The following is a 17184-nucleotide window of genomic DNA, read 5'->3' as shown; positions in this document are numbered from 1 at the left end:
TTCGTTCTCTCCCTTCCTGGTCTTAAAACAGTCATCAGTATCAATCCTAAAAAATTCCTTTAATAATTTACATGCCTCTATCATATCTCCTGTCCTATGTCTATCAGCTAGTTTTTGGAGCCCACAAATCTTCAATCTATCCTCGTAGGGAACATCCCACAAACCTGCGATATTCTTTGTAACTCGCTTCTGAATCCTCTCCATCATTTCTTCATCACCAAGAAATTCAGGTGACCAGTTCTGTGCGAAATAGTCCAACTACGGTCTTATTAATGCCTTATGAAGTGCAACAATAACTTCTTCATCCCTGCTTGTCAGTGTGCTCTTCAACAACCATGCAATTTGTTGTGATGTTTTGACAATCTTTGCAATATGCCCTTTAAACTTAAGTTCTCTGTCCATAATAACTCACAAGTCCCCTGTCTTATCAAATTCTTGCAGTTCAGTTCCATTAATATGGTATAGTAAACAGCATGTGATCTCATCTTCCCGAAGTGCATCACCTTACACTTAGCCACGTTAAACTGACAGCCATTTACCTTAGTCCATACGGTCAGCGTAATTAAGTCATCCTGAAAGATATCTACATCATCTGAATTGACTATCGCTCTTCCTAATTTTGCATCATCAACAAACAAGTGGATATTTCCTTTCAAATTATACCCAATATCATTGATGTACAAATTAAACAATAGAGGACCAAGCACTGACACCTGTAGTACACCACTAGTCACCTGCCTTCTCCTGAACTCAGCTCCTCCATAAACCACTGATATCTATCCACCAGCCACCCACTAATCCAAATCACCAGCTTTGGATCCATACACATTTGTTCTAATTTATGCAACAGAGTTCCGCGTGGAATCCTGTCAAATGCCTTTGCAAAGTCCAGCAGTATCATTGAGTAAGGATTTATTTATCCAACTCCACTGTTAGTTTATTACAGAAAGTAAGCAATTTACTGAGGCAAGACCTACCCTTCACAAAATCATGTTCCCCCTTATAAAGTATCATATTGCTGTCCATCCAGTCCTGAATTCTAATTTTTACCAATTTCTCCAAAACTTTAACCACTACTCCAGATATATTGATCGGTCTTTAATTTGCTACCTCTGTCTTGCCTCCGTTATGCAGTGGAATTATTTCCCCCTCTTTCCACTCTATTGGTACTTTACCAGAACTGAGGCTTAAATTAAACAGCCTGGTTAGAGGAAGCGCTAATTCTCTTGCACATTCTCATAACACATGGACCGATATGCATCTTACCCAATGGCAGTGTTAGCATTAAGGTTCTGTAATATACTAAACACCTCTATTTCGTCTTTTGGACTCTCATCAGTCAATGACACATTCGACTGCAATATCACAACTAAGATGGTACACTTTTGCAAAATGATCTCTAAGTAACTGAACTATTTTGGTCGATTGGTAGAGCCTCTGCTACTACTGGCTCAGTTAAGTAAGTTTGAGTGTGGTTAGTAGTTGCAAGGGGACCAATCGTTCGATGATGTTGGCACACTCTCCCTCAATGAGTCATTGGACTTCCTGGAAGTGTCTAATAATAATACAATACAATTTGATTTGCTTCTGTAATTTTCCTTCCATCAACACTTTTTAAAGTCATCCGTTCATGGTTATTCTTCCTTTTACTTGCCACTAAGCTAAAAAAAACTCCTTAGGATTTCTTTTGGATTCATCAGCTAGCTGGCTCTCATAATTAGCTTTAGCTTTCCTTACCATACAGGTTACTCTCTTTGCTTGTACTGTTCATGGGAACGCTCATCTCCTTTTCTTTATACTCCCACCACAACCTTTTCTTTATCTGCAACGCCTGCTTAATAATATTATTCATCCATCTTACTACTACTTGATTTCTCCTAACTCTGGGAATACATTCTAATACAGCTTTCTTTAAATACTCCTGGACAATCTCCCACGCACCATCAACAGCTCTCCCCTTTAAATTCTCGTGCCATACCACTGCTGAAAGCTGACTTCTAAGCTTGTCATAATCACCAGCCTTGTAATTCCACATATACCCCTTCTTGACAGAATATTCAGCACATCTTACAGTCTCCCAGGTCAAGACCACATGATCGTTTCCCCAAGTGGAGACAGTGTAACTAAATTACTTATTGATATGTTCTCCGATGTTATGACCAGATCTAACACTCTCGAATCTCTTGTCCCTTCTATTATATGCTGTCTCAGGTAGTTATCTCTTAATAACTGTATAAACTCAATTTCCTTTGTTCCTTGTGACCATTCCTTCTCCCCATCTATGTCCCCAAATTTAAAATCCCCATAATTACTCGACCTTCACTGATCATGCCAATTTGCCAATGCATGCTATCTACATTCTCCCTTATACCCCTTGGATTATAAGAACCTTTTTTCCCCCCTTTTGATATGTAATTAGATGATAGAGACTTTATATCGTCGGGTAACTTATAGCTGTTAGTGGCTGTAGAAAAGATTTGTGGAATATCTGGTCTCTACTACAAAGTTTCTCCCACGGCGCCTATTATAATTCACATGAAGAAACTACAAGCAAAAAAAATAAATAAAGTTCTTGAGTGGTAAACAGCAAGTACAGGTAAAGTGTAATAATCTCCACTGCAGCAAGTGATGCGTACTATGGTGATTGATTTGCTCACGAGTAGTATCTCAGAGATTCTATACTGGCAATTTTTTAACATAATAGATTCTATTGATTGTGTATCTTATTTTGATCGCCGTAAATATAACATGGGAATTCCAGTTCAAGTTGCTTTCGATATATAGATTTGCGTTTCTAGTTTTTTTATTATTTATTTTTTTTTATCAGCAATGTCGTACTTGTTTGCCATCTCAGTTTAAGTCGTGTTATTTTATTGATAAATTACGATCTACCTTATTCGTTAAGCTGAGGTATTTCGTCTTATCCAAATCTGTTTCGAGACCCATGTTATGAAACCATTTCAATTATTTCACTTGTTATGTGGTATTCTAATGCATCCATATTAACTTCATTGTAAATCAGAACAATTATCATTAGCAAAGGACAGAAGTTTTCCATGTAAGATGCAGCCATATTAGCATAGATTTAAAAAAAAAAAAAATAGGTTCATTAGGATGAATATTACCACTTAAAAACTTGCGCAACAGCCAAAGCGGAGATGCTTTCCACTAACCTACTCTTAAAATCTTCGTCTCTTCCAAATCTAGCTGTAAAAAATAAATAATTAAAAATAAAATGAAGACAGACAGACAAATGTAAAAACAAACATGCTGTTGCCATAACAACACTAAGTTCCGCTTTTTTAAGTCCATGCTGGTTTGTTCACGTAAAGCCGTTGGCCTGTTGCTCGTTTATGTAGTATCGTAATTTTGCTTAACCATTCACTGATTAAGATAAAAACATAAACGCCTTGAAGCTTTTTCCACATACTGAACTGTATGATAGATGATTGACTGAGTGGTGTGAAAACATTTATTTCACGATATTTCTTAAAAATAATATTCAGTGCATTTCTGTATTGAAAATAAGGAGCTCTGCTTACTCTCTTTGGGAAATGAAAAAGCATTTTTGGATTTATTATACCATTTAAAAATATTGAAAAGTGTATGCCGAATATTTTTTACACTGTGTAAGGCCATTTTGCTGTTAAACGTCATTGAAATGAAGAAATTCATGGAAGATCTGCAGCTACTAAGTTTCAATGATATTTTCAGTTAATGAGTTTTTATCATTACTCGAACAAATATATTCGTTAACAGCCATCAGTGTTTTTCTCTCCCTCTGCAAAAAATAATCTAGTCCCGTAATGCTTGTTACTCCCCAAAAGAAAGGCCGTCGTAACCCACAAAGCAATTAAGGTAAGCCTGGGAAGTAAGTTTGGAAAGCTGCAAAACTGCTGAAAAAATGTATCTTAACCATGAAAACATCTTAATTGCATATTTTCTTGAATTTGGGAGTGGCAAAATAGTGCTTAATTAAACTCGGCATACCCTAACAACGTTCCTGCCGAAAGGAGTAGGAACTTTTTCGAAATCGGCAGGTAACTTGCTTCCAGTCATCACCGGCAGGTGAATTCATGTTACAGACGCTTTCAAGCCTCCCTTATAAAGACTTGAAACACTAATTCTTAGCTCAAATAGCCTAGTTGTTAATGTCCGAAAAGGTAAAATATATATACCTTTTCGGATATGATTAAAAAATATAACAACAACAACAACAAAAAAAAAAAAAAAAAAAAACAGAGAAAACCCAATAAGACTTGCTCATTTTATTGGCCAAGCAACCCAGAGTTTCCAATCTCAGATACTTTGGAAGACATTATCCAAAGTCTTCCATACAAATGGTTTATAGCCATTGGTGGAGCTTGATAGTTGGATAATCTGGAAATCCTGCATTTATACAAAACTTTGTTGAAAGCAACTGAAGATCAAACAAACACAGTGATCTCGAACTTGGCGGTGAATTCCTCTAACGGCAAACATCCATGCCACAATAGTATTGGAATGCAACTCCCTTTTTGCTGGAGAGTGAAAACGTAATCCATTTCCGAAAGAAATAATGCATACGAGGATTGTTCAATAAGTCCGTGCAAAAATGAAGAAAACTATTTTTTTGGGGACAAACATTTTTCAACATAGTCTCCTTTGAGGTCTATGCACTTAGTCCGACGATGCTCGAGTTTTTTGATCCCGTCCATGTAGTATTATTTATCTAACTCTTCAAAATAGGTAGTTGTGTCAGTAATCACCTCATCGTTTGATGAAAATCTCTTTCCTGCCAGCCATTTTGTCATGTTTGGAAACAGATAGTAGTCCGAGGGAGCCAAATCTGGAGAGTAGGGGGATGCGAAAGGACTTCGTAGAGTAAATCGAACAATTTTACGGTTACAGTTGCAGAAGAATGAGCGGGTGCGTTGTCGTGGTGAAAAAGAATCTTATAATTTGGTTACAAATTTTTCGCCAAGCGTGGTCGTTTTTCCTTTATTTCATTATTCAAACGATCCCGTAAAGAACTCATAATACACTCCGGTAATTGTTTTGCCCTTTTCCAAAGTCTATGAAGATTATGCTACGAGCATCCCAGAAGACGGTGGCCTGCTGAAGGAACGGTTTTCGCTTTCTTTGGGGCATATTCCCCGCTGACAACCCATTGTTTTGACTGTTCTTTGGTTCGGGCTGCTAGTGATCAATCCATGTTTCGTCTACTCTTATGAAATGACAAAAATATCTCTGGATTCCGTTGAAACAGATTTAAGCTGTCCTTGCAACAGTTCACTTGTTGACGCTTTTGATCCAGTGTGAGCAAACGCATCTTGCAGATAGTTTTCTCATATGTAAATATTCATGTAAAATATATGTAGAATGCTCCACCATTTGGTTACCATAAGTATACTACCTAAACTGTATTATATGCATAGAAACGTTAGTAATATTTTTGAGCAGCAGAAAACTGATTAATATAACTCGACGATTCTAAAATTCCAATTAATAACTAAAATATCTCAAATTTTATCTGTTTTAAAACTATTTTTTATGATTCACATAAATTTTTACAGCTACGAAAAAAGAAATTTAAAAGATCCAGCCAATGCCATTCACAATGCAACTGTCCCCGGTTCCTTCACGAGCATCAGTGAATTCTATAACTTCTACATATTCCATTGAGGAACTATATGGTGAGCATGATTTAATCTTATTCTTATTGTGAATATACTTACAAATGCAGTATATGATGAATGATGTGAAAAGAACCATAACTATCACAGAATGATGCAAAACGCAACGCAGAGCAAACGCGTAACGATTTGACAAGACGTACTTTTGTGATCGATGTTAATGTTTGCAATCTTACACGTACATTTTGTGATTTATTTATGAAGTTATTCATTTCGTATTCAGTGAATTCAGCTCACAAAATTTGTCTTGAATTGTTTTTTGTTGTTACGCTAGTTGCGACACAAGTTAAGCCTAATTTTCTTCATTACATACTGTTGTAAAATATGTCGCATCAATAGGAAATCTGTTTTAATAAGACTGAAGGTGTATATAAGTTAATCTGTAAATGAATTAAAATGTCTTGAAAGTATATTCTTGAAACCAGTTGGCTTCGTTTGTTTGGAACTATAAGAAACTTTCATTAAACGTGTTAGATTTAATTCTTGTTGTAAAGGGCTCTCCATCTATGAGCCCTTAGAGGTGTCACTTAATAACAACAATAATAATTATTAATGAAGTGTAAAAGGTAATTTATTACTGACTAGTGTCATATGTAATGAGTAATTATCTAAGCTATAACGGATGTAATCCTAGCAGTTTTGCTTTAAAAATGACAGTTACTTAACCAATTGGTTAGCTGGTTTTGATCAACTGTATTCTAGTGATCTTCTGGTGGATGTGACATTAGCGTGTGAGGGCTTGAAGCTTAAGGCTCACAAAATATTGTTTTCAGCAAGTAGCCCGTTATTTTATAGTATATTGATTGAAAATCCTTGTAATCATCCTGTAATAATATTTAATTTAATGATGTGCCAAAAAGTCTGATGTAGGTAATGTAAGGCAGTCGTTGTCAGAGGTTAACATCTTGAAACGCTGGTTTCTATCCCACTTAGTGAAATTAAGCTAGGTAAATATTTGAAAACAACATTTGACAACTCAAGCGACAGCGTTATAGATGACTTGGTATCATTAAAGGATAAGGAGACAGACTTGCCAAATGAATATGGTCATATAAATCAACTTTCTAGCGGCCTTGACCTGGTTGCTGAAGGCCAGCTGTCAGGTGAATGTGTGCATACCAGTGTGTGTCCCTTTCAGTTTCTGATTCTTCAATTAATTCCCTTGCCATTCAAAACCTTGGGTAGTGATAACAACAATCCTTTTATCAATTCAGGTGAATGTGTGCATACCAGTGTATTGTCCCATTCAGTTTCTGATGCTACAGTTAATTCTCACATGCCAATCAAAATCTTGGGTAGTGATGACATCAATCCTGTATTTTCTCGTTTTGATATGTCATCTGAATCAACCATTTCTTCTGTAGTTACTAGGATGTCAATCCAGATTACTTAACATCTTGAATCTGATGTCAAGGTAGAAACCAAAAATTATGCAGTCCATTTCACATCTTCTAATGTATCAACTGTGTGGCCTGTATTAATTGACTCGTATAAACACCGACGTTTTAGGGCAATGATGATACATCTGACTTGTCTAATGTCTAAAGTTTAAGTGATCATCAAGGCTTCACAGTTAGGTGCCATCAGTCTCATAGGAAACATGCCCTTTTTTATACAGCCATATCCCAATGTCACTGATAGAAGTATGTGGAGTAAATTGTGTTGTGCAAGTTCTCCTGAACCAAAGGAACTGACATTTTAAATGACTGTAATATATTTTATAATTTTGATCTGACCAAATTGTATAGTCTATCTTGCAGTATTCCAATATGTTCTAATGTTTTTTATGGAATAGAAAGTATGTGGGGATTAAGAATGACGAGGAGTGAGAATGATAGATTATTTAGTAACGAATTAAGTGAGTGAGTGCACATTGAAAAATAGTGCAGAAATACATACACAGAGATTGCTGAGCGATATACAAAGAATGTGAGAGAGATCAGGACAAAAACAAGCATCAGTGGGGGGTAAAGGATGTCAAATTAAAAAGGAGCAAAAAAGATGTGCTGCATGGGGAGTCTATAATTAAGGGTGTGAAGGATGGTAGAGTAATTAAAGGTGTTATCCAGGGTCAAAGATTAAGTATATAACTGAGGCTGTGAAATTGCAGGAAGATAGAGCGATTGAGATTATATTGCAGTTATAGGGACGAATGATCTAGGTAGCGAAAGATTTTCTGTAAGACAGGATTTGAAAGATTTAATGATAGCAATGAATCCAAAGAGCGAGCGTGGAAAGATCATGAGTGTGTTACCAAGATTTTAAAGTGATGAATTAAACAGAAGAGCAATTATAGTAAATGGAATGATGTCAAGATTGTGTAAAAGCTTTTGCAAAGAAATGAAACTGAATATTCATTTTATGAATGTCTGGGATGAGTTTGATAAAAGGAAGGAGTATTTTAAGAGAGATAGTTTGCACTTAAATGGATTTGGCGCTTGGCATTTAGAACATTTATTGAAAAAGGACAAAGTAAGTGGTCAAAAACAGGGAAGTGAGATTGGATTTGTTAGGGAGGCAGGTGATAGAGTCAGCTGTAAATAGTACTAAGGTCATTAATCGCTATGAATTTGGGATTAATTGTTCGCAGAAAATTAACAGTACACAGAGTGGGCTAAATCACACAGAGGGAGATTATGGGAGGAAGGGAGTATTGCAGTTTATGTATACTAATGCTCGAAGTATTCGGAATAAGTGCGAAGAATTTTTGTCATCAATTAGTACAACTTGGACAAGAATTATAGGAATTAGTGATACTTGGGTAACTAAGAATGATATAGTTATTCGCATTGAATGTAAGGGGTAGAGTACTTTCAGGCAGGACAGAGATGACAGAATGGGCGAGAGGTTTTAGTAATTATAGATGAAGCGTAAAAGCCAAAAAAGGCAGAAGTGCCTCAAGGTGATGGATATGTAGAGGGCAGTTCATTCAAGGCTGTTTGGTGTGAGATGGAGATCAACACTGCGAAATATGTAATCGGTTGTTGTTATAATCCAAGGAGTATAAGGGAGAATGTAGATAGAATGTATTGGCAAATTAGCACGATTAGGGAAGGTCGAGTAATCATTATGGGGGATTTTAACTTTGGGGACATAGATTGGAGGGAAGGAATGGTCACAAGGAATAAAGGAAATTGAGTTTATACAATTGTTAAGAGATAACTACCTGAGACAGCATATAATGGAAGGGACAAGAGATTCGAGAGTGTTAGATCTGGTCATAACATCGGAGAACATATCACTAAGTAATTTAGTTACACTGTCTCCACTTGGGGAAAGCGATCATGTGGTCTTGACCTGGGAGATTGTAAGATGTGCTGAATATTCTGTTAAGAAGGGGTATATGTGGAATTACAAGGCTGGTGATTATGACAAGCTGAGAAGTCAGCTTTCAGCAGTACTATGGCACGAGAATTAAAGGGGAGAGCTGTTGATGGTGCGTGGGAGATTGTCAAGCAGTATTTAAAGAAAGCTGTATCAGACTGTATTCCAGAGTCAGAAGAAGAAATCAACTACGGGTAAGATGGATGAATAATACACCCTCTGTCCAAAAAGAAACCACACTTTTCGAAAATAGAAGAAACTAGTAGAGCCACCTGTTGTAACTTTTTGTTGTCGAAAGCGGCAACGAAGGTTGCCGCTTTCGACAACTGCTTATGACAAATGTCATAAGCAGTTGTCGAAACTTATGACTTATGTCAACTGCTTATGACATTTGTTTCATTAGAAGCCGAGATATAGTTTCAAGAGTGACAGTGTGTTTTGACGAACGGTCGGAAAATGAGTTTCAAACAAAGAGCTGCGATTGACGTTTGTAAACAAAATTTGTAAAACGTTTACAAAACTTACACTTTGTAAACGTTTTACCAAAACGCATCAAATGCTTATCCCGTAATCAAGTTTACGAATGGCTTGAGTGATTTCAAAGTGGTTGTGAGACGCTGGAGGACGACGAAAAGTCGGGCCGTCCAAAAACTGGACTGAGCGAAGGTAACATCCAAAAATTGCTTGATTTCATCAAACAAAACCCGAAATCGTCCTTGAGATTGATTGAAGATGAATTTAGGATTCCAAAATCAACTGTGCATAACATTTTGACTGAGAGTTTGGGCCTTCGTAAATTGAATTCGCGATTTGTTCCTCACAAGTTGGCCGACGACCAAAAAATGTACCGAATTGAACACTGCAAGGACCTCATTAAAACCGCTCGTAAGGACTCACACTTCCTTGAAACGATCGTTACTGGTGACGAAACGTGATATTTTGAGTATAAGCCGGAAACAGAGTGCTGAGTGGAGACCACCAGAAGAGGGCATCCGAAAACAAATTGCTTACAGAAGTCAAAAAGTAAAGACAATGATGATTTGCTTCTACGATTTCAAGGGCATTATCCACAAAGAATTCCTTTCCCTTGGCCAAACGGTCAGAGGTGAGTTTTATCTCGAAGTTTTGAAGCGATTGATAGCGAGAATTCTTCGCGTACGGCATGAATATCGTGACGACCGACCGTTCGTCAAAACACACTTTCACTCTTGGCACTATAACTCGGCTTCTAATAAAACAAATGTCATAAACAGTTGACACGACACGAATGAAGGTTGTCGCTTTCGACAGCAAAAAGACACATGTGGCGCCACTAGTTTATTCTATATTCGAAAAGTTCGGTTTCTTTTTGAACAGAGAGTGTAGTATTAAGCAGGAGTTGCAGATAATGAAAAGGTTGTGTGAGGAGGTATAAAGAAAAAGGAGATGATCGTTCCCATGGACAGTACAAGGTACAGCCAAAGAGAGTAACTTGTATGGTAAAGAAAGCCAAAGCTAATTATGAGAGCAAGCTAGCTGATGAATCCAAAAGAAACCCTAAGCTCTTTCGGTATGTTGCAAGTAAAAGGAACAAGAACCATGGAAACATTACTTCAAAAAGTGTTGATGGTAGGGAAATTTCAGTAGCAAATCAAATACTTGATTTGCTTAGTGATCATTTTGCAAAAGTGTACCATCTTGGTTGTGATATTGCAGTGTCGAATGTGTGTCATTGATGAGAGTCTATGGATAGACGAAATAAGGATGCTTTAGTATATTACAGAACCTTAATGCTAACACTGCCATTGGGTTAGATGGCATATCCCAAGTGTTATGGGAATGTGCAAGAAAATTAGCATCTCCTCTAACCAGGCTGTTTAATTTAAGTGCCTCAGTTCTGGTAAAGTACCAATAGAGTGGAAAGAGGGGAAAGTAATTCCACTGCATAATGGAGGCTTCGAGACAGAGGTTGCAAATTATAGACCAATCAATATATCTGGAGTGGTGGTTAAGGTTTTGGAGAAATTGGTAAAAATTAGAAATCAGGACTGGATGGACAACAATATGATGCTTTATAAGGGACATGGTTTTGTGAAGGGTAGGTCTTGCCTCAGTAACTTGCTTACTTTTTATAATAAAGTAACAGTGGACACGTCTTTTGTTTATTGCACCAAAATTGAGTTTGAATTTTGGTTTTACATATAAATACAACCGAATATAGACGCTAGACAATCTTGTGCCTATTTCCTTTCAGCCGAGAAAAGTTGCCAACGGCGTGTATCGGCTATTTCGTTTGCGTTTGCACAAATTCATCATTATTTTGAAATAATGATGAATTTGATCCAGCAAATCACCCTCGCCCAAACAGTTGGCAGAAAATCGACCACTTTCTGATTTTTAATTGGTACGTTAAGGGGTTAACGTGGCTAAGTGTAAGGTGATGCACTTCGGGAAGATGAGATCACATGCTGTTTACTATATTAATGGAACCGAACTGCAAGAATTTGATGAGACAAGGGACATGTGAGTTATTGTGGACAGAGAACTTAAGTTTAAAGGGCATATTGCAAAGGTTGCCAAAACATCGCATCAAATTACATGGTTGTTGAAGAGCACACTGACAAGCAGAGATGAAGAAGTTATTGTTCCACTTTATAAGGCATTAATAAGACCGTATTTGGACTATTTCGCACAGAACTGGTCCTGAATTTCTTGGTGATGAAGAAATGGTGGAGAGGATTCAGAGGTGAGTTACAAAGATTGTTGCAGGTCTATGGAATGTTCCTTACTAGGATCGATTGAAGATTTGTGGGCTCGAAATACTAGCTGATAAACATAGGAGAGGAGATATGATAGAGGCATATAAATTATTAAAGGGATTTTATAGGATTGATGCTGATGACATTTTTAACCACCTAACTGGCCATTATGGATCAAATACGCATCCTCATACGCTTTGTATCAATCATATATATTTCAATGTAATATCAATGGTATTACAATTTTAATATGCACTTCGCATCCATGATACCCTTGACATCTGTAGACGTCTTGGCATGTAGTGTGGTTAAAACCAGTGCATGAAGGAAGAGAACGAGGGTGCCAGCCCTGGAGATTGTGTAAGTGTGTGGTTATAAAGGGTGTTAGGACTAGATTTTTGCTTGAAGGGTTGTGAATGGGTGGAATATGGAATACGTTGCCAGAGGTGGTTGTGAATGCTTCGTCTGTGAATGAATTTAAGAAGTATTATTATTATTGTTATTCGTGAGACCTCCAAGGAGTCCGAAGACTCATCGCTGGAGAACACCTATTATACAATTGTCTCCACCTCTGCTACCAATCATCTCCATCAATGCCATCTACCGCCCACCACCACAACTAGTATTTTTTGTCTGTAAATTGCGTGTGTTCTGAAGGGCCGATTTGTCTGTGCGCGGGATAAAAAACCGAGTTTCCGGGAGAAAAAACCATGCTACCTCCGTATGAGATCGGCTAACTCACCTTCGATTGATAAAGTCCACATAAAGATTCCTCCGGTCACGACGAGAATCGAACTTAGGCCTATTCCAAGCGAAGGGCGCAACGTACCGTCGTTCTTCCAATTGCTCTACGGAGGCAATTTATAGTATTATAGGTATTGTGTTAATAATGGTTAGTTTATCAATGTAGGGTCTCCCGCGATGAGTCTTTTGACTTCATGGAGACACCGTTAAAATAATAATTTAGATCTGAAAATGGTTGTTGGCTTAATGTGCCGTGGTAAAGTGAATATCACATGATGATCGTCTTTCTTCACTTCTGAAAACAGCTGCGATGTTAAGGATTGGAAAGTTTGACAGAAGCCAGTCATATCTGAACATCTGAGTGTTGGTATTGTGCATCACAATAAGTCTGAACATAACTCAAATACTCATGTTCTGTCACCCAATGATTGCCAACAATAGTGCAGAGAAGAATTGCAAATTTTATGCAAGAAGAAGCGTAAGAAGTTGTGGAAATCTTTTAGTGATTACAACTCTTGTCACTGGTGATGAAGTGTTATCTAAAAGCACAGTTGGGAGTTCAGTAGAAGTAATTGAGTGTTTGGGGAAGAAGTTTCAGAACAAAGTTAAGCATTGCATTGGTCGGCCTCAAGTGCAGATGTTTCTTTGGAAACAGGATCAGCTACTGCAGCAGACAATTTGATATCATGTTCTGAAAGTTTGCTCAATGCTCCTGTATTAACTCCAGTCACTAATAAGTTTACTTTATCTATAAATCTTGATTCAGCTATTACTCGATTATTTTTATTTTATTTTTTTTTGTGATGGACAGTCATTTGTTTCTTCCTTTTATGTACCATTGAGTCATTAGCGTCAGACTCATCTTCTCAGGCCAGGAAAAAAGTTCCCAGCTTTGGTTCTCTATCATCTTCAGTTGCTGGTTCTTCACATAAATACTAGTTTTCAAATGATATATAAGGATTATCTGGAATTCCAGTTATCAATAATTGTCTGTTCTACAGGCAGCATTCTCAGTTGGAAATGTACCCCAAGGTAATTTTGAAGGATTCATAAGAAGGAAGTTATGGCACTTGATCTCCGTTATCCACATATTTGGGTCTATCGTTTTAGAGAGAGAGAGAGATTGAATAGGATGATGTCACAAATCGTTTGTCCATTCATTCTTGACGGTGCTGATTTAATGGTTTCACAAACTGTTAACTTAGTGTCTTCTAAAGAGTGCATCACGTGTTTCTTGCCGTTCTTTATCTAGGCTCAAATGTGAGAGATAATCAGATGAGGGAAAGCAGAGGAGAGAGTTTGGAAGAAATAGATAATCGATAGTATGAAAGGTTAACTGATGTGCAAGGTCTGGTGACTCAGCAATGAACAAGGGAAGGAAGGTTCGCGAAAAGTGAGGAAAATATGAAAATGATGTGTATACGGAACAATAAGGGGTCAATATTATATGAAGATTCTATAATAATAGATATACACAATGCTAATATGACTAACCCTTCCTAGAGCCAAACTTATGCTCATTAGTGTTGTTCTGAGTATTCAAGTTGGTTCAAGTCTACTGCCGTGGTGCGGTACTAACGTACCTATAGTAGTTAAACTGGGAAAAGATATGGGAAAGGATACGAAAGTGTTATTGAAAGAAGCAGTAGAGAAAGGAGAGATAGTGAAGATTATAGGTGTACTGCCGCGTTTTGATAAAAATGATTTGAATAGAGGCGCCACGATTGCAAATCAATTCATATAGGAGGAACGATGCACAATTCATTGATTTATAGAGTGAATTTGAGGGACAAAATGAATTGTATTTGAATCACGGTGTTCATCTAAATAAATTAAGAGTTCAATGGTTGAAGGAACCGTTGTGTTAAGTATAGTCTAATGTGCAGAAACAGGAAAACTGATATTTGGGCAGAAAGAGGTGGCTACGCGTGCGGGGATCACTGGGGCAAGTGGTGAGTTCAGCTGTCTGTGGTTATGTATACAAATGCTAGAAGCATCAAAAATAAACGCGGAGAATTTATATCTTTGATGAGTGCCTCCTGGCCAGATATTATTGGTGTTAGTGAAACTTGACAAAAGATAATACCGTTTCAGGAATAGAATGTAAGGACTATTATATTTTTAGAGACGATAGAGAGAAAAGATGGGTGGTTAGGTGCTGTTAATGATAGCCGAGGAGTTGCTACCAACTAAGTTTGAGGTTTCTCAGAAGGGCAGTGCATTTAAATTTATTTGGTGTGAGATAAGAGTCAACAGGGCTATGTTTGTTGTCGGTTGCTGGTAGAGGCCTAGGGGGATGCAAGGATATATTTAGATGGCATGTATCAGAAGATCAGTTTGATGAGTTAGGGAAAGATATTATAGGATTATAGATTAGAATGAGGAAATGTCGCGTGGAGGAAGGGAATTGAAACAGCTTCCAAGACAGTTTTTTGAGGGAACTTGAGGATTGAGAGTGCTGGATTTGGTGAATAACATATGAAAATTTTTCCTCATCCAAGGTAAACATTTTGTTCTATGGTTGGAGAGAGAGAGTGTGATCGTTCGGAAGGTATTTAGTTATGTTAAATCCCCGGTTAAAATGGATATTTGTGGAATTATATTACTGGTAATTTTGTTAAGCTTATGGGACAACTTGCAGTAGTGTCTTGGCGTGATACCGCAAGGAAAAGATGTATGGGTATTTGAAGGAAACAGTATCAGACTGCATTCCTAAGGTGAGAAGAGGAGGGAATATGAGCTGAGATGTGACAGAGGCCATAAACAGTAAAGTCCAGAAAAGTCATATGCATTGTATGACAAGCATAATTTCATTATGATACGAAATTGGCTGAATATTCCAAAGGAATTCTTTAGCTGTGTTGCGAGTATTAAAAAAAGTTTATGGAAGCTATTTTTGAGTGCTGTTGGTAAGAAAGGTAACAGAACCAGAAGAAATAGTTGATTATTAGAAATTGGTGATTACTTTGTGATGGTTTACCAAGATGAGGGTATAGTAGCTGATGAGACAGGAATGGATATCGTCTTTGAAGTAGATGAACTAAAGGTGTTTGGGATATTAATAAATCTCACTGTGAAGTCTTTCATATGATTAGATGTGATTTCGGTGCATGTGTTATGTGAACGTGCAAGGGAATTTCTCTTGCACATTCATATAACTTGACTAAACTTTTTAATTTAAGTCTCAGCTCAGGTGTAGTTCCAAGAGCGTGGAAGGAAGGTATGATAGTTCTGTTGAATAAAGGTGAGTCAAAAACAGGTTGAAAATTTACAGACCTGTGACTACCTTGGGAGTCGTGATTTGGAAAAGTTTAGAGGTCAGCATAACTTTGTTCTAAGGGGTGGTGACTGTGTAATATTATGAAGCCCTTGACTTCATGATAGAAAACATATAGCTTCTCCCACTCAACCACCCTCACCTTCTTGTGGTAGAACCTGTTATCACAAACGAGGGTTTCGCCAGTATCACCAAAACATCTACACAAGAATAAATGATTGTGTATAAAGTGGATGTCTGGATGCTGATTTAGTAGCCCTACCACCAGAATAGGAACTCTTTAAGGCTAACAAACTGCAAGTCTCCAAAAATTTAAATATTGTTTTCAAGTTGGATAAATGCAGAAATTGGACTAAAGTTTGGAAAATTAGGACAGGAATTGGGTAATGGAATGTTAAAACACAAATCAAACAGGAAAACTAGCACAACTGAGAAAGGAGATGGAAAAATATAAAATTGAATTATTGGGGGTATTAGCGAAGTAAGATGGAATGGTACTGGTAGAATAAATTTTCCTAATGGGAATGTGTTGTTTCATTCAGGGATGCCTAATATAACTGATATACATCAATATGAAGTTGGAATCCTCATGAGTAAAAGATTTAGTCAAACAATGATTAGGTGGGAATCAATTTCAGAACGAATAATAAAACAATAAACTTTAAACTAAATTTGGAAGACTAAGTTCAGTATTATTCCCCAACTGAGAATGCATCCTTTGAAGAAAAGGAATCGTTCTATAGTCTACTTGATTAGACCTTGATAACACCTGGTAACGAAAGCATACTTCTCATATTGCTAAATTACAAAATGCTAAAGTTGATACAACTAATAAGGGGCTGGAGAAAATAATGGGCATAGGTTGGGAAAGAGAAATGCAAACGGTGAACTGTGTGGCAAATGTAACTTAATAATAGGTAGCATAATCTTCCAGCATAAGAAAATACATAATGTAGCTGGAGTGTCACCAGATGGCAAAACTCAGAATCAAATAGATCATATTGCCATAAATCAAAGGTGTAGGAAATGTTACTAGAGGTCCGAAATAAAAGACGTGCTGATATTGACTCAGATCATCACCTACGATAGGATCTATGCAGTTACATATTCGAAAAAAATCATCAGGGGAAAACATTTAATAGACGGAAATTTGATATTGCTAAATTAGAAAATGCTGAAGTCTGCAATGAGTTTAAAATAAAGTTAAGGGATAATATGGATATTCATTTTGAAGGAGGAGATGGAATGATGATATAGAGGATAAATGGAAAATGGTTATAAAAAAGTCCTTAATGATACAGCTTTAGGATATGCTAAATGAAAGAATGGAGAATTGTTATTGATGGAAAATTGGAGACTAGTGGATGAAAGGGGGAAAAAATGCTGAAATTATGTGCAAGAAATACTCTCCAAAAGGAAAGACAAA

The 17184-nt window shown here is 37.1% G+C and overlaps 1 long non-coding RNA gene across 1 annotated transcript in view; it reads left to right on the top strand.

Annotated features, from left to right (window-relative positions):
• The window catches only part of LOC150094176 (uncharacterized), a 36089-nt gene that overhangs the window by 9331 nt on the left and 9574 nt on the right, over positions 1-17184 (top strand). The window contains exon 2 of the long non-coding RNA XR_016550267.1: positions 5556-5675. This is a non-coding gene — a long non-coding RNA (uncharacterized LOC150094176). The remainder of the gene's footprint in view (positions 1-5555; positions 5676-17184) is intronic.

Source organism: Typopeltis vanoorti, chromosome 22 (assembly GCF_054136105.1).
Source record: "Typopeltis vanoorti isolate ZY-2024b chromosome 22, IOZ_Tvanoo_1.0, whole genome shotgun sequence".
Taxonomy (NCBI): domain Eukaryota; kingdom Metazoa; phylum Arthropoda; class Arachnida; order Uropygi; family Thelyphonidae; genus Typopeltis; species Typopeltis vanoorti.
Note: the sequence above shows the minus strand (reverse complement) of the source record. Positions and strands in the feature narration are given on the sequence as shown.